Source organism: Procambarus clarkii, chromosome 22, assembly GCF_040958095.1.
Source record: "Procambarus clarkii isolate CNS0578487 chromosome 22, FALCON_Pclarkii_2.0, whole genome shotgun sequence".
Lineage (NCBI taxonomy): Eukaryota > Metazoa > Arthropoda > Malacostraca > Decapoda > Cambaridae > Procambarus > Procambarus clarkii.
Genome location: NC_091171.1, coordinates 36,007,464 through 36,032,968, shown reverse-complemented (window position 1 = coordinate 36,032,968; position 25,505 = coordinate 36,007,464).

The window sequence follows — 25,505 nt, the reverse complement described above, 5'->3', positions numbered from 1 at the left end:
AAAAACACATAAGGAAGCTCGAAAAGGTGCAGAAGTTTGCAACGAGACTCATCTCAGAGCTGCAAAGGGATAAAGTACGAAGACAGACTGAAGGAACTAAACCTGACGACGTTAGAAATGAGGGAGAGAGAGGGGAGACATGATACAGATGTATAAAATACTTAGAGGGATTTACAAGGTGGAAACAGAGGACATATTTACAATGAATAACAATAGAACAAGGGATGGAACCTTGAGATTCAGATGTGTCATAGAGATGTTAGAAAGTTTTATTTTAGCATAAGGATAGTGAGTAAACGGGATAACCTAAAGGAGCAGGTTGTTGAGGCAAACTCCATTCGTAACTTTAAAAGCAACTATGATCGAGAAATAGGTCAGGAGTCATTGCATTAGACAACCAACGGCTAGAAAAGCGGGATCCAAGACCTAGAGCTCGATCCTGCAGGCACAAATAGGTGAATACGAATAGGTGAGTACACACACACACACACACACCCACACACACACACACACACACACACACACACACACACACACACACACACACACACACACACACACACACACACACACACACACACACACACACACACACTCACACGCACACTTGCACAAACACAGGTGTGTCCGTCAGACCTTCTCAAGGGCTTATTCTTCACCTCCCGCTGCTTGGAAAACAAACTTGTACTGCGAATCAATGACTTACTGGCGGGAGGGTGGAGGGTGGGTGGGTAGGAAGGAAGGAGGGTGAAGGTCGTCCTCTTACCCCATGAGGCAAGGTAACGGCGTTTCAGGCTGACGCAAACGTCTGCCAACGCAAAATCAAAACTAATGAGATATGGGTTTATTTGTTGTATGTGCGTGTATCTTGTATTATATCTTTTGTATTGCTGCACTTTCTGTTTTATTCGGTGCAAAGTATACTCCTGCCTTTTAACTGCATTGGTTATTGTATTGTAGCATCCCACTGACTGGTCTGTTGATGTGGCAGCATCCCACTGACTGGTCTGTTGATGTGGCAGCATCCCACTGACTGGTCTGTTGATGTGGGAGCATCCCACTGACTGGTCTGTTGATGTGGCAGCATCCCACTGACTGGTCTGTTGATGTGGCAGCATCCCACTGACTGGTCTGTTGATGTGGAAGCATCCCCCTGACTGGTCTGTTGATGTGGCAGCATCCCACTGACTGGTCTGTTGATGTGGAAGCATCCCACTGACTGGTCTGTTGATGTGGCAGCATCCCACTGACTGGTCTGTTGATGTGGCAGCATCCCACTGACTGGTCTGTTGATGTGGCAGCATCCCACTGACTGGTCTGTTGATGTGGCAGCATCCCACTGACTGGTCTCTTGATGTGGGAGCATCCCACTGACTGGTCTGTTGATGTGGCAGCATCCGACTGACTGGTCTGTTGATGTGGGAGCATCCCACTGACTGGTCTGTTGATGTGGCAGCATCCCACTGACTGGTCTGTTGATGTGGCAGCATCCCACTGACTGGTCTGTTGATGTGGCAGCATCCCACTGACTGGTCTGTTGATGTGGCAGCATCCCACTGACTGGTCTGTCGATGTGGCAACATCATGCTGAGATCTGTGGTGGGAGGAGTAACGTAGCTCAAAAACCACTTGCTGGTGGCAACGTCAAGGTATCGTAGTCCCAAAACTACTAATTTGTAGCCCGTGCCAGGCTATCGTAGTCTAAAGAATTATGTCTTTGTGGTCAGGACTTATAAGGCACCTGCGTGTGCACTTACGAAACCCGTACATCTTTGTTCTCAATCACGGCGGCTTTGTTTACATTTCATAAAACCTTGTTGTTGTTGTTTGTTTGTTTTAGATTCAGCTACTGGGAAGGAAACGTTGCAAGCAGCACGGGCTATGGTGAGCCCGTAGTGGACGGGCTTACCTAGCACAGGAAATGTGTCGTAAGGCAACCATTTACGAGCTCTGAAGTGCTGCGAGGTCGACTAACAGCCCCGGGGGCGTGAACGACCTCGCGGGATCTCCAAGCTCGTAAACTGTTAATAGACACTGTAATATAAGCCATTTTTTTTCCTGGGACCAGACGTGGCCATACATAAAGACAATGAAAATAACCAGCGTATATATATATATATATATATATATATATATATATATATATATAATGTCGTACCTAGTAGCCAGAACACATTTCTTGGCCTACTATGCAAGACCCGATTTGCCTAATAAGCCAAGTCACTTTCTTTTTTTTTCAATAAATTGTTTCCAATTGGTATATTTTAAATATTATTATTATATATTAGGGGTACCACCTCTGGTGCAGTTGTAGGGACCCACATCCTCGAAGAAGAAAACAAAGAGCATTCAGAGAAGATCTTGTGGATTCTCACTGAATACTTTATTCTTTTCCTCTTCTACCACCCTTATTATTTTTTGTATGTTTTGTTTTATTTTATTGCAATGCTACAGTTCACAGAGAACACACACACACACACACACACACACACACACACACACACACACACACACACACACACACACACACTCACACACACACACACACACACACACACACACACAAACACACACACACACACACACACACACACACACACACTCACACACACACACACACACACACTCACACACACACACTCACACACACACACACACACACACACACACAAACACACACACACACACACACACACACACACACACACACACACACACACACACACACACACACACACACACAAACACACACACACACACACACACAAACACACACACACACACACACACACACACACACAAACACACACACACACACACACACACACACACACACACACACACACACACACACACACACACACACACACACAATACGGGTACGGCTAACCTGAGGCTCAGTGGTCAGCGCTGTCGGCTCACAACCGGCACGTCCTAGGTTCGAATTTCTGGGCAGGGCGAGACAGCTAGGCGCGTCTCCTTGCACCCGTTGCCTCTGTTCACCTAGCAGTAATTAGGAACTTGGTTGTTAGTCGACTGTTGTGGGTCGCTTTCTGAGGAATGGTCAAATACCGTTCATATTCGAGAGAACTTCGAATTTCCCACAAAACATGGAACGTAGACAGAAGTATTAAAGTACAGACGGTACAAAGGCCCTAGAGGCAAAGTAACAGAGACCGCTGGGGACCGGTAAAGTCCCCACCCCCGGGTGGTGGGAACCCAGTAGTCTCTCTCGGATAGTGGTATCTGATCATTAAAAAGATACTACGGGAATTAAACCTCACTTCGCTGGAAGACAGAAGAGTTAGGGGGGACATGATCACCACATTCAAGATTCTGAAGGGAATTGATAGGGAAGATAAAGACAGTCTATTTAACACAAGGGGAACACGCACAAGGGGACACAGGTGGAAACTGAGTGCCCAAATGAGCCACAGAGATATTAGAAAGAACTTTTTTAGTGTCAGAGTGGTTGACAAATGGAATGCATTAGGAAGTGATGTGGTGGAGGCTGACTCCATACACAGTTTCAAGTGTAGATATGATAGAGCCCGATAGGCTCAGGAATCTGTACACCTGTTGATTGACGGTTGAGAGGCGGGACCAAAGAGCCAGAGCTCAACCCCCGCAAACACAACTAGGTGAGTACAACTAGGTGAGTACACACAAATATATAACAATTAAACAATCAACGTTCGAAGACCTCGTCCAGCTCCTCGGAGGTTGGGTGCGTACCCAGGATACAGCACGCATTTCCCCTCTGAACTGCGACACTGAGGCGCTGGAACAGGAAACTGGCTGCTCGTGGGTCTCTAGTTTTCCCAATGAGTTCCTCACCCACCTCCTTTAAAAACTTAAGTGCACATTTACCCCAGGCGCCCAGAGTCTCAGAGCCTATCGGCACGAACCTGTAACAACGTTCTAGGTCTCTGTACTTGTGGATATTATATTAAAAACATAAATTATTGACTTGGGTAAGTTAGTTTAGGTTAGGTTAAGATAGGTTAGGTTAGGTTAGGTAGGGTGGGTTAGGTTCAGTCATATGTCTATGTTAATTTTAACTGAAATAAAAAAAAATTAACTCATACATAATGAAATGGATAGCTTTATCATATCATAAGAAAAAAATAAAAATATATATAAATTCAGGAAAACTTGGCTTATTAGGCAACTAGGTCCTTGCATAGAAGGCCTAGTATTGCGTTCTGGCTACTAGGTACAACATATATATATATATATATATATATATATATATATATATATATATATATATATATATATATATATATATATATATATATATATATATATATTGGTGTATACTGGCAGCAGGTTTTCTTTCAAACATGTTTCATTGAATATGACCACATATTCTGTGTTTATTATTTTCTGGTTTAGGGCTTCTATCCCTCTAACTATTTTCTTAGCATCAGGGCTTAATTGGAATAGGAGTTCTCCAAAACTCATTTTCGTACTTTTGAGGTGAAGAAAAGAAGTGATTTACTATAGAGTGTATTACACTTATTTGTATAATTTGCACAACGTTTCGAACCTCCATGGTTCATTCTTAAGTAAACAGATCTTACAATACTAGTTGATTTTATACCCGCACTGGGTCAGGTGATAATACAATAAAGGTGAAAACATGGGGGATACATAAGGGATAAATGTGAGGTGAAACATAAAGGCTGCAGAAGGCTTATTGGCCCATACGAGGCAGCTCCTATCTAAACACAAAGATTAATCCAGTGTAATTGGCCTATTATGTTGGACATTGTCTTCTGTGTTGGCATCGATATGTTCTTGTCTTGTCCTTACTCTCATGGTGGGTAGAGTAAATATATATATATGGACACCATATATATATATGGCCATACATATACATGTGTCCTGTATGGACAGGGTCGGAGATGTGTTAGCCAACATACAGTGTATATAACGAGTTACCGAGCACTCAACCACAGTTGCTTGTGACACTCTCAACATACATACAACATACACATTTACATACATGCCCCACACACTATGTTCTGCACGTGGCACAGCGGGGTATTGAGCACTCAACCACAGCATGTGATTATTGTGCGTTTACTAAGATGAAATGCAGTTCTAACTACCTTACACATATATACACACATACATGTATATACACATACATACATATATACATATATTCACGTCTCTCTTACTTTGAGAGAGTAAAATAGCTACTATAGAATTTAGTGTGTGTTATTAAGGTTGCTTCAACAAACTCAAGAGACGGCCACCTTGACAGAGGAAAGATGCATGGGTTTCGCAAGCGAACACGTAAGTGCTGTGATGACGGCTGGCCCCCCCAGATGTCACGTCTACGTGACCTCCTCAGGAACTACTAAGAACGAGCGAGAGGAGCAACACGTGTCGATTTCCAGCTAACCTATACAAAAGTCAATTGCCATTGTGCGTGATTATATAAACCACCTGGAGGGTGGATGGTGGGTTGAGGGGGGCTAGAGTGGGTAGAGGGGGGAAGGGATAGATGGGTAGAGAGGAGGAGGTTACAGGGGGGGGGGGGTGAGAAGGGAAGGGGGTTGGTTGCAAAGGGTTGCGTCATAACAGTACACCTTGCAGCTGGGCGTGACACCTGCTGGGGCCCTTAAGGGCACGATCACCACCTCCTTGCATCAGGGCCTCCATGGGGGGGGGGGGTCCCCCTACTTTCATCATGCCAGACTCTCAGCAGCACAGATCATCTGAATCTTGACGTCGAGGGGTCACGTCGTGGTCCAGTCGGTATATAGTGCCTGTGCGAGTCCAGGGGGACGCAAGTTTGATCCCATTACACGGCTCTAATATGTTTATTCATATATGCACAAACGTTCTCGCTATTTTGATCAACTTAAAACAAGTGTTCGGTCTAATGTATACAAAAAGGACTGTTAGACGCCATGAAGTTTGCGTTTTCTATTATTGAATTATTCTGAATTGGCAGAGTTAAAAAAAAAAGGGAAAAGTAACAGATGAACATCACCTCACCTCACACACTCACCTCTCACACACTCACCTCTCACACACTCACCTCTCACACACCCACCTCTCACACACTCACCTCTCACACACATCCACCTAGCTATCACACCCACCTCTCACACACCCACCTCTCACACACTCACCTCTTACACACCCACCTCTCACACACCCACCTCTCACACCCACCTCTCACACACCCACCTCTCACACACCCACCTCTCACACACTCACCTCTCACACACTCACCTCTTACACACCCACCTCTCACACACCCACCTCTCACACACCCACCTCTCACACACTCACCTCTCACACACTCACCTCTCACACACTCACCTCTCACACACCCACCTCTCACACACCCACCTCTCACACACTCACCTCTCACACACCCACCTCTCACACACCCACCTCACACACCCACCTCTCACACACCCACCTCACACACCCACCTCTCACACACCCACCTCTCACACACCCACCTCTCACACACCCACCTCTCACACCCACCTCACACACCCACCTCACACACCCACCTCTCACACCCACCTCTCACAAACCCACCTCTCACACACCCACCTCTCACACACCCACCTCACACACCCACCTCTCACACACCCACCTCTTACACACCCACCTCTCACACACCCACCTCTCACACCCACCTCACACACCCACCTCACACACCCACCTCTCACACACCCACCTCACACACCCACCTCTCACACACCCACCTCACACACCCACCTCTCACACACCCACCTCTTACACACCCACCTCTCACACACCCACCTCTCACACCCACCTCACACACCCACCTCACACACCCACCTCTCACACACCCACCTCACACACCCACCTCTCACACACCCACCTCTCACACACCCACCTCACACACCCACCTCACACACCCACCTCTCACACACCCACCTCACACACCCACCTCTCACACACCCACCTCACACACCCACCTCTCACACACCCACCTCACACACCCACCTCTCACACACCCACCTCACACACCCACCTCACACACCCACCTCTCACACACCCACCTCTCACACACCCACCTCACACACCCACCTCACACACCCACCTCACACACCCACCTCTCACACACCCACCTCTCACACACCCACCTCACACACCCACCTCTCACACACCCACCTCACACACCCACCTCTCACACACCCACCTCTCACACACCCACCTCTCACACACCCACCTCACACACCCACCTCTCACACACCCACCTCTCACACACCCACCTCTCACACACCCACCTCACACACCCACCTCTCACACACCCACCTCACACACCCACCTCTCACACACCCACCTCTCACACACCCACCTCTCACACACCCACCTCACACACCCACCTCTCACACCCACCTCACACACCCACCTCTCACACACCCACCTCACACACCCACCTCACACACCCACCTCTCACACACCCACCTCTCACACACCCACCTCTCACACCCACCTCTCACACACCCATCTCTCACACACCCACCTCTCACACACCCACCTCACACACCCACCTCTCACACACCCACCTCACACACCCACCTCTCACACACCCACCTCACACACCCACCTCTCACACACCCACCTCACACACCCACCTCTCACACACCCACCTCACACACCCACCTCTCACACACCCACCTCTCACACACCCACCTCTCACACACCCACCTCACACACCCACCTCTCACACACCCACCTCACACACCCACCTCTCACACACCCACCTCACACACCCACCTCACACACCCACCTCACACACCCACCTCTCACACACCCACCTCTCACACACCCACCTCACACACCCACCTCACACACCCACCTCTCACACACCCACCTCACACACCCACCTCTCACACACCCACCTCACACACCCACCTCTCACACACCCACCTCTCACACACCCACCTCACACACCCACCTCTCACACACCCACCTCTCACACACCCACCTCACACACCCACCTCTCACACACCCACCTCACACACCCACCTCACACACCCACCTCACACACCCACCTCACACACCCACCTCTCACACACCCACCTCTCACACACCCACCTCACACACCCACCTCTCACACACCCACCTCACACACCCACCTCTCACACACCCACCTCTCACACACCCACCTCTCACACACCCACCTCACACACCCACCTCTCACACACCCACCTCTCACACACCCACCTCTCACACACCCACCTCACACACCCACCTCTCACACACCCACCTCACACACCCACCTCACACACCCACCTCTCACACACCCACCTCTCACACACCCACCTCTCACACACCCACCTCACACACCCACCTCTCACACCCACCTCACACACCCACCTCTCACACACCCACCTCACACACCCACCTCACACACCCACCTCACACACCCACCTCTCACACACCCACCTCTCACACCCACCTCTCACACACCCATCTCTCACACACCCACCTCTCACACACCCACCTCACACACCCACCTCACACACCCACCTCTCACACACCCACCTCTCACACACCCACCTCACACACCCACCTCTCACACACCCACCTCACACACCCACCTCTCACACACCCACCTCTCACACACCCACCTCTCACACACCCACCTCACACACCCACCTCACACACCCACCTCTCACACACCCACCTCTCACACACCCACCTCACACACCCACCTCTCACACACCCACCTCACACACCCACCTCTCACACACCCACCTCTCACACACCCACCTCTCACACACCCACCTCTCACACACCCACCTCTCACACACCCACCTCTCACACACCCACCTCACACACCCACCTCTCACACCCACCTCACACACCCACCTCTCACACACCCACCTCACACACCCACCTCACACACCCACCTCACACACCCACCTCACACACCCACCTCACACACCCACCTCTCACACACCCACCTCTCACACCCACCTCTCACACACCCATCTCTCACACACCCACCTCTCACACACCCACCTCACACACCCACCTCTCACACACCCACCTCACACACCCACCTCTCACACACCCACCTCTCACACACCCACCTCTCACACCCACCTCACACACCCACCTCTCACACACCCACCTCACACACCCACCTCACACACCCACCTCACACACCCACCTCACACACCCACCTCTCACACACCCACCTCTTACACACCCACCTCTTACACACCCACCTCTCACACACCCACCTCTCACACCCACCTCTCACACACCCACCTCTCACACACCCACCTCACACACCCACCTCTCACACACCCACCTCTCACACACCCACCTCTCACACCCACCTCTCACACACCCACCTCTCACACCCACCTCACACACCCACCTCTCACACACCCACCTCTCACACACCCACCTCTCACACACCCACCTCAAGCACACCCACCTCTCACACACCCACCTCTCACACACCCACCTCTCACACACCCACCTCACACACCCACCTCACACACCCACCTCTCACACACCCACCTCTCACACCCACCTCTCACACACCCACCTCTCACACACCCACCTCTCACACACCCACCTAGCTATCACACCCACCTCTCACACACCCACCTCTCACACCCACCTCTCACACACCCACCTCTCACACACCCACCTAGCTATCACACCCACTTCTTACCCTTACCTGTCACAGTTAATTCCCAATCAACACTCAACAATCGTATTATTCAGGAAACTAGCATCAATCATGCCGGCAGGTTGATGACAGATGCGGGTCTTGCAAATTGATGCACACGACCCGGGCCCTTAAGGCACATCAATTTAGTTCTTGAGAGCAATGTCAATCCATCCACTGAAGCTCTCTGCCTGAGTGATGATTTGCAGCGTCTATGATGACTCAGTCTGATGATTCTCTGATAACTGTGTTTCTTTTTAACTGATGACTGTCTGAAAGGCACATGTTATTTACATGGTTATCTGTGGACTGATAATATATGAATCTTTTGATAGTAACTGGTGACTGTATGATGACTGAGTACTGTCTGATGATGACTGGGTCGGTTTACAATGAGTGGATCTGAGGACTAACTGGTGACGATTGAGTAATGATAGTGGCGAGTGACTTCGATGATTGTGAGTGTACGTTGTTCTATGATTGTCACCAGGAGAGTCGTTGTATAGAAGAACATAAGAACAAAGGCAACTGCAGAAGGCAGTTGCCCCATACGAGGCAGCTCCTATTTATAACCACCCAATCCCACTCATATACCTGTCCAACCCACGCTTGAAACAATCGAGGGACCCCACCTCCACCACGTTACGCGGTAATTGGTTACACAAATCATCCACCCTGTTACCGAACCAGTATTTACCCAAGTCTTTTCTAAATCTAAACTTATCCAATTTATACCCATTGTTTTGTGTTCTGTCTTGTGTTGATACTTTTAATACCCTATTAATATCCCCTTTGTTATGTCCATTCATCCACTTGTAAACCTCTATCATGTCACCCCTAACTCTTCGCCTTTCCAGTGAATGCAATTTAAGCTTTGTTAATCTTTCTTCATATGAAAGATTTCTAATTTGGGGAATTAACTTAGTCATCCTACGCTGGACACGTTCAAGTGAATTTATATCCATTCTACAGTACGGCGACCAAAACTGGACTGCATAATTTAAATGGGGCCTAACCAGAGCAAGATATAGCTGAAGAACCACACCAGGTGTCTTGTTACTAACGCTTCGATTAATAAATCCCAGTGTCATATTCGCCTTATTACAAACATTCGTGCATTGATCCCTTTGTTTTAAATTCTTACTAATCATAACTCCCAGATCCCTTTCGCAATCTCAACACCATCTAGATGTGTAGTGCCTCGCTGATGTCGAGCCGCCTGCTATCGCTGTACCTGTCGATGATTTCTGAGTTGTTTGTCAAGATTTCTCTAGTGATGGTCTGGTTGTGAGAGGAGATTATATGTTCCTTGATGGAGCCCTGCTACTTATGCATTGTTAGTCGCCTGGAAAGAGACGTTGTTGTCTTGCATATACACTGAGTTCTTTGGGGCTTACAGTCCCCAAGTGGGCATTTGAAGGCATAGACGACGTTGGTTTCCTTCAAAGCGTTCTGCTTGGTGTCTGGGGAGTTTTTCATGAGTAGATTGGCCGTTTTTTTTTTTTGGTTCTATAATAAATTATCAATTGTATTTTCTGATTTTTGTCTGTAAGGATAACGTTCCTATCAATAATATCTTTCAAGACCCTTTCCTCCGTTTTATGAGCCGTGGAAAAGAAGTTCCCGTAAAATAGTGTAATAGAGGGTACAAGTGTTGTGTTGGTTGACTCTTCAGAGGTTGCATATAGAAAATATATAAATAAATATATATCCACACTTGAACATGTTCTTGTGTACAATCCCCAAATAAACCATCTCAAACAAAACGAGAAAGCGCAAAGAAGTGACACATGGCACGTCCCTGAACATGATACATGACACGTCCCTGAACATGACACATGGCACGTCCCTGAACATGATACATGACACGTCCCTGAACATGACATATGGCACGTCCCTGAACATGATACATGACACGTCCCTGAACATGACACATGACACGTCCCTGAACATGATATAGGACACGTCCCTGAACATGACACATGACACGTCCCTGAACATGATATAGGACACGTCCCTGAACATGACACATGACACGTCCCTGAACGTGACACATGACACCTCCCTGAACATGACACATGACACCTCCCTGAACATCGAGGAGAAAGGATAGGTTTAAATATAGCTTGACGTAACAACGATTGAAGCGAGAGGAAAAAGAGATAACATGATTCCGACATACAAGATTCTAAGAGGCATCGGAAACCAATGGAATATACCGAACAAGTGGATTGAACTGAAAGGGGAGATTAACTTGATTCAAGAATTTGTATGACAAGAAATAAGAGCGTCAGGAGACTGAAAGTGGGGCCCCAGGAGCTAAAGGCCGTCTAGGATCCACATACAGGAAAGCACATGCACACGAACGCACGCCTGTGGGTTAGAGGCGCTGCCAGGGATCAATACAGTTCTGTGAAACAATTACCCAGAGAGTAATGTACCAGCCCTGCCTCCCCTTCCTCCCAGCCTCAGAGCACACGGCCAGGGACACACACACAAATATATATTTCTATAGTTCAAAGGTTTCCAGGGTCCAGGGTCCAAAGCTCAGAAGAGACGAGTATATATATAATATATATATGTAATATAGAAGGACGAATGCTACTTGCAGATGTATATATATGCATTCTAATATATGCGGAAAATCCACAGAGAAATGGAAGAGAGAGACAGATGAACGTTTCGGCCGATCTGGGCCTTTGTCAAGGCCGGACTGAAAGAAAGGCCTCCCATTCCCACTCGCACACACCCCACACAATATCTGGGCCTTGACGAAGGCCCAGATTGGCCGAAACGTTCATCTGTCTCTCTCTTCCATTTCTCTGTGGATTTTCTGCATACAAATGATCAGTGTTTCGTGATCGTCAATTGCACATATAATATATATATATATATATATATATATATATATATATATATATATATATATATATATATATATATATATATATATATATATATATATATATATATATATATATATATGACAATGTCAGACCACGGAGGAAAAATGAAACAGGAAATTTCCTTAAGTACTTTCGTATATTAAATACATCTTCAGAAGGTCAGATAACAGATTTGACCTTCAGATTTGACCTTCTGAAGATGTATTTAATATACGAAAGTACTTAAGGAAATTTCCTGTTTCATTTTTCCTCCGTGGTCTGACATTGTCACATTCTTAATCACGTGTTTATTTTCGTGATATACACACATATATATATATATATATATATATGTGTGTGTATATGTATATATATATGTGTATATATATATGTATATAATGTATATAATATATATAAGCCAGTTAACACACCACCTGGCTGACCTCTTCGTTATCTGCTAATTACAGGTATTTTATATTATAACTCATGTGCGTCCGTGTTTTGGTACCTGGTCATGAGTGTAGCAGCTGCTACTACCTGTGTGTGTGTGTGTGTGTGTGTGTGTGTGTGTGTGTGTGTGTGTGTGTGTGTGTGTGTGTGTGTGTGTGTGTGTGTGTGTGTGTGTGTGAGTTACCTAGATGTCCTCAGCCAAATACACGTACAGAGTCAAGTATCTGCTTCTGACGCCGCATTGACGACCTTAGGTAGGTCTTGCAATTTTATCATGTTGCATTTAACTCTGTATGTCAAACTGGCGTTGACAACTTTCTTGCCTGAGACATTTTGCTTGTTTATGCTGAAGATGATCCAGCTGACACCTGAATCAACGGGTGTATGGGTGTGTGTGCGTGTGGGAGTGGGTGGTGTGGGTGTGTGTGTGTGCGCGTGTAGGGTGTATATAACCTTAAAATTTGACACCCCTCTATGACCTTGAACTTTGACCTCTCAGTTATCTTGAACCCTGTCAATTTAGCCTTCATATTTGAAAGCCTTGAAAGTGTGCTAAGAAGTAAAATCACAAAATTCATGGAATCCCAGCATCTACATAACCCAAGTTCCAGTTCCCACGTTATATATAAATAAAAATGTCAAAACAGAATCCATAAATAAAACGCACTCAAATTAAAATATAGAACAAAAAAGCAACATTAAATATTTGGGAGTACAGTAATCATGTCGGAAGACCTTATAAAGAACACAACAAAAGTAGCTCCCACAACTGTAAGAAAAATTACAAGTTGTACAACAAGAACCTTCCAAAGGAGCGATACCATGCTAATGACGATACCTTCAGACACAATAGTGCTCTCTAGGTTGGAAGACAATATTCAGCCTAGACACAATATTCCAGCCTAGGAATACTCTTGCACAAATACAACTCATTCATAGCTAGAGAAACTGATGACCTGGAGAATTTGCTGAGGTCTTTTACAGCTAGACTCCACTCAATAAGAATCTAAATTATCGGGACCGCTTAAAATATATAAATCTGCATTCTCCAGAGCGCAGGTAGGAGAGATGCATAATAATTTACACTTGGAAAATATTTAAGAGACTGTTATCAAATCTTTACACATAAATAAGACCACAAGAGACCAAGAGGCATGGCAGGATGTGCAAAATCGCCTAGTAGAAAAGCAGAGGTGCAGTAGGTACGCTGAGAGAGAGAGCTCAGCACTTTTCACTAATCCCCCTCTTGACATAAGGGGTAACTAGCCGACCTCTCACCGCGCTCAAAAGAGAACTCGATAAACGCCTCCAATTAAGGATGCCTGATCAATCGGCCTGTAATTTATTCGCCAGGCTACGTGCAGCTGCCTCTAACAGCCTTGTTAACCAGACCACAACCAGGAGGCTTTGTCAGAGACCGGGCCGCGATGATGTTGATCCTCGGAAGCAAACTAAAGGTAACTGTAAGTTATAAGACTCACATTACGGAGGAGGTGGTGTGGGGAAGATAGGTAGTTGAAGGAGAATGGGTCGATGCGAAGGGTGATAGAAAACGCGGATCTGGAAGGAATGTAGAAAAAAACAATTACAGGCGCCAGGGAAAATAAGAGGACGAACTATGAAAAACTGAAGAAAATGCGAAAATTTCAGTTAACAAATTGAAATCAATGGGCCGAATTCCATAGTATAAAATCAATGAAAACAGATATACGATATGAGAGAGAGAGAGAGAGAGAGAGAGAGAGAGAGAGAGAGAGAGAGAGAGAGAGAGAGAGAGAGAGAGAGAGAGAGAGAGAGAGAGAGAGAGAGAGAGAGAGAGAGAGAGAGAGAATGGACAGAAAGAGTGAGCGAGGAGTTTAGTAAACACATGGAGCACTGAGTTTCGCAACCATCAAAGAAGCAGAACGAAGAGACGAAGATAAAGAGAGGAGAGAGAGAGTGAGCGGTGAGAAGAGGAGGACACGAAGAGTAATTACAGGAGGAACTTGAAGTGGTAAAGATTACTTTGTCACATGTGAGATGGGGGGAGGGGGGGGGAGGGGGGGGAGGGGGGAGGGGGGGGGAGGGGTAACTTGTCACACGTAAGATGGGGAAAGTTTTTTATATATGTTTTAATAAATATATTAAAGGGTATAACAAAGGAGGTATTAATGAGGCGGTAAATATATCAACACAAAGTAGAACCCGAAACACGGGATATATATATATTGAATAAGTTTAGATTGAGAGAAAATCTGGTAAATACTGGTTTGGAGACACTGGTGTTAATTTGTGAAACAGATCACCCGGGTAACATAATAAACCTGGGACTACTTTATTGTTTCAAGCGTAGGTTACACACACACACACACACATATATATATATATATATATATATATATATATATATATATATATATATATATATATATATATATATATATATATGTATATATGTATATGTATATAATATATATTATTAAATATGACCGAAAAAGTAAGATTAATAATTCTAACACGAATTTTCTCAATCTTTCGTACATTTCCTTTCACTGTTGGAGGTAAATCAAAAATCAAAATAATAGAAACGTTATCCCTACAGACAGAAATCAGAGGATACAACTGACGATTTACTATAAAACCAGAAAAACGGCCAGTCTACTCATGAGAAACTCTCCAGACACAAAACAGAACGCTTTAAAAGAGACTAACGTCGTCTATGCCTTCAAATGCCCTCTTGGGGACTGTAAGCTCCAAAAAACCCAGTATATAGGCAAGACAACAACATCTCTTTCTAGGCGTTTAACGATGCATAAGCAACAGGGCTCCATTAAGGAACATATAATCTCTTCCCACAACCAAACCATCGCCAGAGAAATCCTAGTAAACAACACAGAAATCATCGATAGATACAGCGATAGCAGGCGGCTTGACGTTTGCGAGGCACTACACATCAAGAAGTCAACACCAGCAATCAACAGCCAATTAATTCACAACTATATTCTACCCACCTCAAGACTCCGCTCCAATATAGAAGCATCAAGAAATATGGACCAATAGGCTTTCTACAAACACTTCTATTCAATACCCATTGTTTCGTGTTCTGTCTTGTGTTGATGAAATTAATACCCTATTAATACCACCTCTTGTTCTGTCTTGTGTTGATGAAATTAATATCCTATTAATGCCACCTCTTGTTCTGTCTTGTGTTAATGCCACATCACCCCTTCCACCTCACTCAAATGTAGATATAAAATCGGAGATGCGTAAGTTCTATTCAGTTGTGTATTTGTGAACTAAAGTCTTTGAAAATGTAATAAGTTTTACGAAACGCGCTCGTGTCGCGTCAGACTAGAAATAAAAATGAATTTTGGAGAATTGATTTTTGATTTACCTCCAACAGTGAAAAGAAATGTACGAAAGATTGAGAAAATTCGTGTTAGAATTATTAATCTTACTTTTTCGGTCATATTTAATAATATATGTCTACAGGAAAGACTGCTACCAAAATATACTAGTATATAATATATATATATATATATATATATATATATATATATATATATATATATATATATATATATATTATATATATATATATTATATACATATATATTATATATATATAATATATATATATATATATATATATATATATATATATATATATAATATATATGTCGTACCTAGTAGCCAGAACGCACTTCTCAGCCTACTATGCAAGGCCCGATTTGCCTAATAAGCCAAGTTTTTCTGAATTAATATATTTTCTATAATTTTTTTCTTATGAAATGATAAAGCTACCCATTTCATTATGTATGAGGTCAATTTTTATTTATTGGAGTTAAAATTAACAAAGATATATGACCGAACCTAACCAACCCTACCTAACCTAACCTAACCTATCTTTATAGGTTAGGTTAGTTTAGGTAGCCGAAAAAGTTAGGTTAGGTTAGGTTAGGTAGGTTAGGTAGCCGAAAAACAATTAATTCATGAAAACTTGGCTTATTAGGCAAATCGGACCTTGCATATTAGGCTCAGAAGTGCGTTCTGGCTACTAGGTACGACATATATATATATATATATATATATATATATATATATATATATATATATATATATATATATATATATATATATATATATATATATATATATATATATATATATATGTCGTACCTAGTTGCCAGAACTCACTTCTCAGCCTACTATGCAAGGCCCGATTTGCCTAATAAGCCAAGTTTTCATGAATTAATGTTTTTTCGTCTACCTAACCTACCTAACCTAACCTAACCTAGCTTTTTTTGGCTACCTAACCTAACCTTACCTAGATATATAGGTTAGGTTAGGTTAGGTAGGGTTGGTTAGGTTCGGTCATATATCTACGTTAATTTTAACTCCAATAAAAAAAAATTGACCTCATACATAGTGAAAAGGGTAGCTTTATCATTTCATAAGAAAAAAATTACAGTAAATATATTAATTCAGGAAAACTTGGCTTATTAGGCAAATCGGGCCTTGAATAGTAGGCTGAGAAGTGAGTTCTGGCTACTAGGTACGACATATATATATATATATATATATATATATATATATATATATATATATATATATATATATATATATATATATATATATATATATATATATATATATATATATATATATATATATATATATATATATATATATATATATATGTCGTACCTAGTAGCCAGAACGCACTTCTCAGCCTACTATGCAAGGCCCGATTTGCCTAATAAGCCAAGTTTTCATGAATTAATTGTTTTTCGACTACCTAACCTACCTAACCTAACCTAACCTAACTTTTTCGGCTACCTAACCGAACCTAACCTATGAAGATAGGTTAGGTTAGGTTAGGTAGGGTTGGTTAGGTTCGGTCATATATCTACGTTAATTTTAGCTCCAATAAAAAAAAATTGACCTCATACATAATGAAATGGGTATCTATCATTTCATAAGAAAAAAATTAGAGAAAATATTTTAATTCAGTAAAACTTGGCTTACTAGGCAAATTGGGCCTTACAAAGTAGGCTGAGAAGTGCGTTCTGGCTACTAGGTACGACATATACATATATATATATATATATATATATATATATATATATATATATATATATATATATATATATATATATATATATATATATATATATATGTCGTACCTAGTAGCCAGAACGCACTTCTCAGCCTACTATGCAAGGCCCGATTTGCCTAATAAGCCAAGTTTTACTGAATAAATATATTTTCTCTAATTTTTTTCTTATGAAATGATAAAGCTACTCATTTCATTATGTATGAGGTCAATTTTTTTTTATTGTAGTTAAAATTGACGTAGATATATGACCGAACCTAACCAACCCTACCTAACCTAACCTAACCTAACCTATCTCTATAGGTTAGGTTAGGTTAGGTGGCTGAAAAAGTTAGGTTAGGTTAGGTTAGGTAGGTTCGGTAGTCGAAAACACATTAATTCATGAAAACTTGGCTTATTAGGCAAATCGGGTCTTGCATTGTAGGCTGATAAGTGCGTTCTGGCTACTAGGTACGACATATATATATATATATATATATATATATATATATATATATATATATATATATATATATATATATATATATATATATATATATATATTACATATACATATATATATATATATATATATATATATATATATATATATATATATATATATACATATATACATATATATAAAGTGTGTGTGTGTGTGTTTAAAATATATTAGATATGATAAAGAAAATAAGTCAATATTATTTGCATTAGACAACCGATGGTTGAAAAGGCGGGGTCCAAGAACTAATAGCTCGACTCTGTACGCAGAAATATATGAACACACAAATAAGTTATAGAGGCAAACTCATAATTAGCAATAAATATGGACACACATGATCACATACATATTCTTACTATCAAATATATTCGTTAACAAACGAGCCAGTTAAACACACACACACACACACACACACACACACACACACACACACACACACACACACACACACACACACACACACACACACACACACACACACACACGTACACACACACATACACATATGTAAAACTGCTTTTTAAAGATGCAATAATACCGGTCCTTGTGAAAGGAATATGACCCTTATCCCTGACTAGTAAATCGCTAATAGCCAAGGAGTGAGAGTAATTTAATTAGCCCTAGACCTGTTATCAGCATCTGTATCAAATTAATGGCAGAGACTAGTGATTAATATAATGATCAGGTGTATCGTGTGAGTAATATGGTCATGTGATCAGGGCGGTCTCTGCGGGGGTCTCGTCGGGGCAACTCTACCCGAATAATTCACCATTCAGGGGCCATCAATAACAAGTGTTGTATTCGAGCCACAACCTCACCTACTGCTCAGAGGTTGTTTATCAAGCTGGTTAACTCGGCTCACCCGCGTGTGTGCGTGTGCGTGTGTGTGTGTGCGTGTGCGTGTGTGTGTGTTTTGATTCCCCGGGCAGGAGAAGCGACATTTATTCAATAGAAGAGACAACTTAAACGTTGCTCCTTCAGTCAGTAACTTTTTCCGAACCATTCGTTCGAAACCCATTTGGTCTGAGATTGACACAACATATCAAAGAGATTGTCTGAGATTGACACAACGTATCAAAGTCAGATTCTTGATACAGCCTCCATTCTCCTGCGTCAGTGTGGGGTGTCATTGCGCTGAGCGAAGGTAAGAACACCATTTTAGTTTTGAGAATAGGGCGCCTGCATGGTCAGCAGTCCACAATGGGTAGAGCGGCCGCGCGCGTCTCATTGAGATGCGCGGGGCCTGGGTGGATCTTTCAGAGTGGTCTGATCTGCCCCGTACACCTGGACGCAATGAACTGTGACCAGGAAGTACAGCCAGACAACACTGCAATACACAAACAGAGGTGTGTGCGTGTGCGTTTGTGTGTGTGTGTGTATGCGAGCACATACACACTCACACACATTTACGCAAACAGTCACACGAATGTATACACATACTAACACACTTTCATCATACATGCCATGGATAGAGAGCTACCAGATACCCTATACTGAGTGCTACAGGTAAAATGTAAAGTTTCAGTTGAGTAGCAGTTATAGGCACTTCAGAAACCCTTCCTCCCTGTCAGCTTCCATTGAAAATTAGCTGGTAAAGCGACGGCCTCCTGCATCTTTGAGACCCCAAGTTTAACATCAACAGTGACTCAACAAGATATACTTCAAAGTTCACGTGCATACAGTGCTTCAAGTTCATTGACTCTCAAAAATTAAATTGTAGCCTTGACTTCAGCTTCTGAATAGAATAACGAAAGGCAAACACCTGTTTAGTTAACGCTGAAGATCTTGGCATTCAAAACTACGCCACCAGTATCATGGGGCGTCGTGTGCAATAGAAATCTAAATTAAATTACTAGATAAGACACTGCTTCTACTGCGAAATGAAGACAGACGTCTTTTTGTTTCAAGCGCGGGTTGGACATGTATATGAGTGGGATTGGGTGGTTATAAATAGGAGCTGCCTCGTATGGGCCAATAGGCCTTCTGCAGTTACCTTTGTTCTTATGTTCTTTTTTGTCGTGAATACAATTTCATTACAATGCAGTGTCACAAAATCGACGGAGAGGTGGGGGAAGGGGTGGAGGGGAAGGTCTTCTTTCAGGCAGGCCGACGGAAACTGTGTGACACTCGTTTGTTCAAATTCCAGAAGGACATCTTTATATAATATATCCACTGCTCAGTAGTGCTCATGTGTCTACGTCACAACAGACGTTATTGACGACACTTAAATGGTGACTACTGACCTCAAGTGTCTGTGTGCTGTGGTAGGAGGAGGACCTGGAGGAGGACCTGAAGGAGGACCTGAAGGAGGCCCTCCAGGTGTCTCCTACCCTCACAACCTAGTAAGGGCAGGAGGCACTTGGGGAGTCGAGTGGTCTGGCCTCGTAACGTTAACTTTGCATGCACAAATTGGTGGCAGAAACTTGCCACCTCCTCCATAGCGCTGGTTAGGCTACACATCCACCGAGTTTGCCAATATTCACTAAATATCCTCTTACGAAACCTGTACATCTTCCCTGCATCCCGACGACTTCATTTACATTCTATTAAATAGTTTACCGGCTGGCTAAACCTTCACAACCCGAGGTTATTATTGTAATGAACAACCTCGCGGTGCCTCGGAGCTCCAACAACTGTTTAATCAATATAAAGAAAGCCGCCATAAGTGAGGAAAGATGTACAGGTTTCGCAAGTGGGGACGTAAAGGTGTGATGACCTCTGGCCTCGGTTTGCTGTGTGTTGGTGCAGTCATCAGAGGCTAGTTATTGCTAGTCTTTGTTTTGTGTCATATTGGATATCTTCGTCAATAGGCTTTAATGGGTCTATATAAGTTTTAATGCGTTACTAAGCTTTACTACTTCATCAAGCTTTACTGCGTCCCCAAGCATTATTAGTCACCAAGCTTTACTGCGTCACCAAACATTATTAATCACCAAGCATTACTAATCACCAAGCTTTACTGTATCACCTAGCTTTGCCGACCATGATTTACATCATAATTAGTTTAAGGTTCTTTAGTGATCTCAGAGCTGAATGATGAATGACCACCCATATTGTTGACATCCACGATGCAGACGAGGAGTCACAATAACGTGGCTGAAATATGTTGACCAAACCCCACACTAGAAAGTGAAGGGACGACGACGTTTCGGTCCGTCTTGGGCCATTCTCAAGTCGATTGCTCCAGGACGGACCGAAACGTCGTCGTCCCTTCCCTTTCTAGTGTGTGGCTTGGTCACCATTCACGAAGTTAGCGTATTCAATTAGACGATTTTCCACCATCATTCCACCATCCACTATATATATATATATATATATATATATATATATATATATATATATATATATATATATATATATATATATATATATAGATATATATATATATATATTGGTATATTTTGGTAGCAGTCTTTCCTGTAGACATATATTATTAAATATGACCGAAAAAGTAAGATTAATAATTCTAACACGAATTTTCTCTATCTTTCTTATGTTTCTTTTCACTGTTGATGGTAATTCAAAGATCAATTCTCCAAAATTCATTTTTATTTCTAGTCTGACGCGACACTTGAGCGCGTTTCGTAAAACTTATTACATTTTCAAAGACTTTAGTTTACAAACACACAACTGAAACTGAATAGAGCTTACACATCTTCGAGGTTTATATCTACATTTGGGTGAGGTGGATGAGGTGAAAAAACGAACTTTCAACAATGGGTATTCAATGGTATTAAATTCCAACACAAGACAGAACACGAAACAATGGGTATTGAATGGGTATTAAATTCAAACACAAGACAGAACACGAAACAATGGGTATTGAATGGAAGTAATTGTAGAAAGCCTATTGGTCCATATTTCTTGATGCTTCTATATTGGAGCGGAGTCTTGAAGTGGGTAGAATATAGTTGTGCATTAATTGGCTGTTGATTGCTGGTGTTGACTTCTTGATGTGTAGTGCCTCGCAGACGTCAAGCCGCCTGCTATCGCTGTATCTATCGATGATTTCTGTGTTGTTTGCTAAGATTTCTCTTGTGATGGTTTGTTTGCGGGAAGAGATTATATGTTCCTTAATGGAGCCCTGTTGCTTATTCATCGTTAAACGCCTGGAAAGAGATGTTGTTGTCTTGCCTATATACTGTTTTTTTTGAGGCTTACAATCCCCAAGAGGGCATTTGAAGGCATAGACGACGTTGGTCTCTTTTAAAGCGTTCTGCTTTGTGTCTGGAGAGTTTCTCATGAGTAGGCTGGCCGTTTTTCTGGTTTTATAGTAAATCGTCAGTTGTATCTTCTGATTTTTGTCTGTAGGGATAACGTTTCTACTGACAATATCTTTCAGGACCCTTTCCTCCGTTTTATGGGCTGTGGAAAAGAAGTTCCTGTAAAATAGTCTAATAGGGGGTATAGGTGTTGTGTTAGTTGTCTCTTCAGAGGTTGCATGGCGTTTCACTTTCCTTCTTATGATGTCTTCCACGAAACCATTGGAGAAGCCGTTGTTGACTAGGACCTGCCTTACCCTACAGAGTAATTGTTTCGTGTTCTGTCTTGTGTTGGAATTTAATACCCATTGAATACCCATTGTTGAAAGTTCGTTTTTTCACCTCATCCCCCTCACCCAAATGTAGATATAAACCTCGAAGATGTGTAAGCTCTATTCAGTTTCAGTTGTGTGTTTGTAAACTAAAATCTTTGAAAATGTAATAAGTTTTACGAAACGCGCTCAAGTGTCGCGTCAGACTAGAAATAAAAATGAATTTTGAAGAATTGATCTTTGAATTACCATCAACAGTGAAAAGAAACATAAGAAAGATAGAGAAAATTCGTGTTAGAATTATTAATCTTACTTTTTCGGTCATATATATATATATATATATATATATATATATATATATATATATATATATATATATATATATATATATATATATATATATATATATATATATGTCTCTAGACAGAGAGATATAGATATAGGTCTAGATATAGGTCTCTAGATATAGGTCTCTAGATATAGGTCTCTAGATATAGGTCTCTAGATATATATCTCTATATATAGGTATATAGATATAGGTATAGATATCTAGATATAGGTCTCTCTAGACAGAGGTCTCCTCTGAATACTTTTTATTTTCTTCTCCGAGGCTATGGGTCCCCACATTGGCACCAGAGGTGGTACCCTCACAAAATTTATATATATATATATATATATATATATATATATATATATATATATATATATATATATATATATATATATATATATATATATCTTCCGCTGGTGTATGTAGTGTATATCCAATGTCAGCATTACACGGATATGGAAGATCCGGATAATCGTAACCGGAAAGTGGGTAAACCGGTCTGCATGCTCTTACAACATCTTCCGGATTAGATGAATTAACTTTGAGCGGGTATCCCGTCCAACTTGTAATGCCTTACCGGATACATGCTGCCGTCCAGGCTCCAGGGTAAGTCTGCTGGAGACACCTTTTTATCTCATCATGGTGCTGTGTGGCCGTGAAGTACAGAGGACGTCGAGAGTTCGATCCCACTGCACTGCCCCCCCCCAAAAAAAAAAAAAATCCCATAGATTCTTAACGTTCACTTCACTGGGTACTAAAACGTGGTTTCTTTTGACGATTCGTCAGTAGTCCCACTGTCTTTGTATTCACAAGAACATAAGAACAAAGGTAACTACAGAAGACCTATTGACCCATATGAGGCCATACATACGACAGCACTTGGGAGGGATATGGGGACGGGATAGGAGCTGGGATACCAGGGCAGAATTGGAACTCGAATATGAGGACGTAGAGAGAGAGAGGGAATAGCACCCAATCACCTGGACCTCGGGTGATCGAACAGCGACCTGCAAGAAGCGAGAGCGTCGCTGCTGTACCGACCAATCCAAATGATTGCACTGTCTCAGACTCGTGGCTTTCGCCATTAGGGTTTTAATGAACCTACTCAGTGACGCCTCTATAGATATGGTCTCCTAAGTAGACTTGATAAATCTCAAGAAATAGACTACCACTTGTCAGTCAACTCACTGTCAATGACTGTCAATCAACCCGCTGTTAATCACTGTCAATCAACTAACAGAGAACCTGTGCTGTCAGTCAACCGATAACATCCGATGCAAGAGTTCTCTGAAAAACCCACCGTCAGTTCTGTCAGTGACGGGGGGGGGGGGGGGGAGACCCGTCACCACTTAAGACATTCAGTGGCACCAACTTCCTCCCCCCCTCCCCCCCCCCCCACCACCCACTTAGGGCACCTGGTGATGCCCTGACCCCCCCCCCACCACCACCACCCACTTGGGGCACCTGGTGATGCCCTGCCCCCCCCCCCACCACCACCCACTTAGGGCACCTGGTGATGCCCTGACCCCCCCCCCCACCACCACCCACTTGGGGCACCTGGTGATGCCCTGACCCCCCCCCCCACCACCCACTTAGGGCACCTGGTGATGCCCTAACCCCCCCCCACCACCCACTTAGGGCACCTAGTGATGCCCTGACCCCCCCCCCCACCACCCACTTAGGGCACCTGGTGATGCCCTGACCCCCCCCCCCTCCCCACCACCCACTTAGGGCACCTGGTGATGCCCTGGCTCCCCCACCCCCCACTTAGGGAACCTGGTGATGCCCTGGCCCCCCCACCACCCACTTAGGGCACCTGGTGATGCCCTGCCCCCCCCCACCCCCCACTTAGGGCACCTGGTGATGCCTTGGCCCCCCCCACCACCCACTAAGGGCACCTGCTGATGCCCTGGCCCCCCCACCCCCACTTAGGGCACCTGGTGATGCCCTGGCCCCCCCACCACCCACTAAGGGCACCTGGTGATGCCCTGGCCCCCCCACCCCCCACTTAGGGCACCTGGTGATGCCC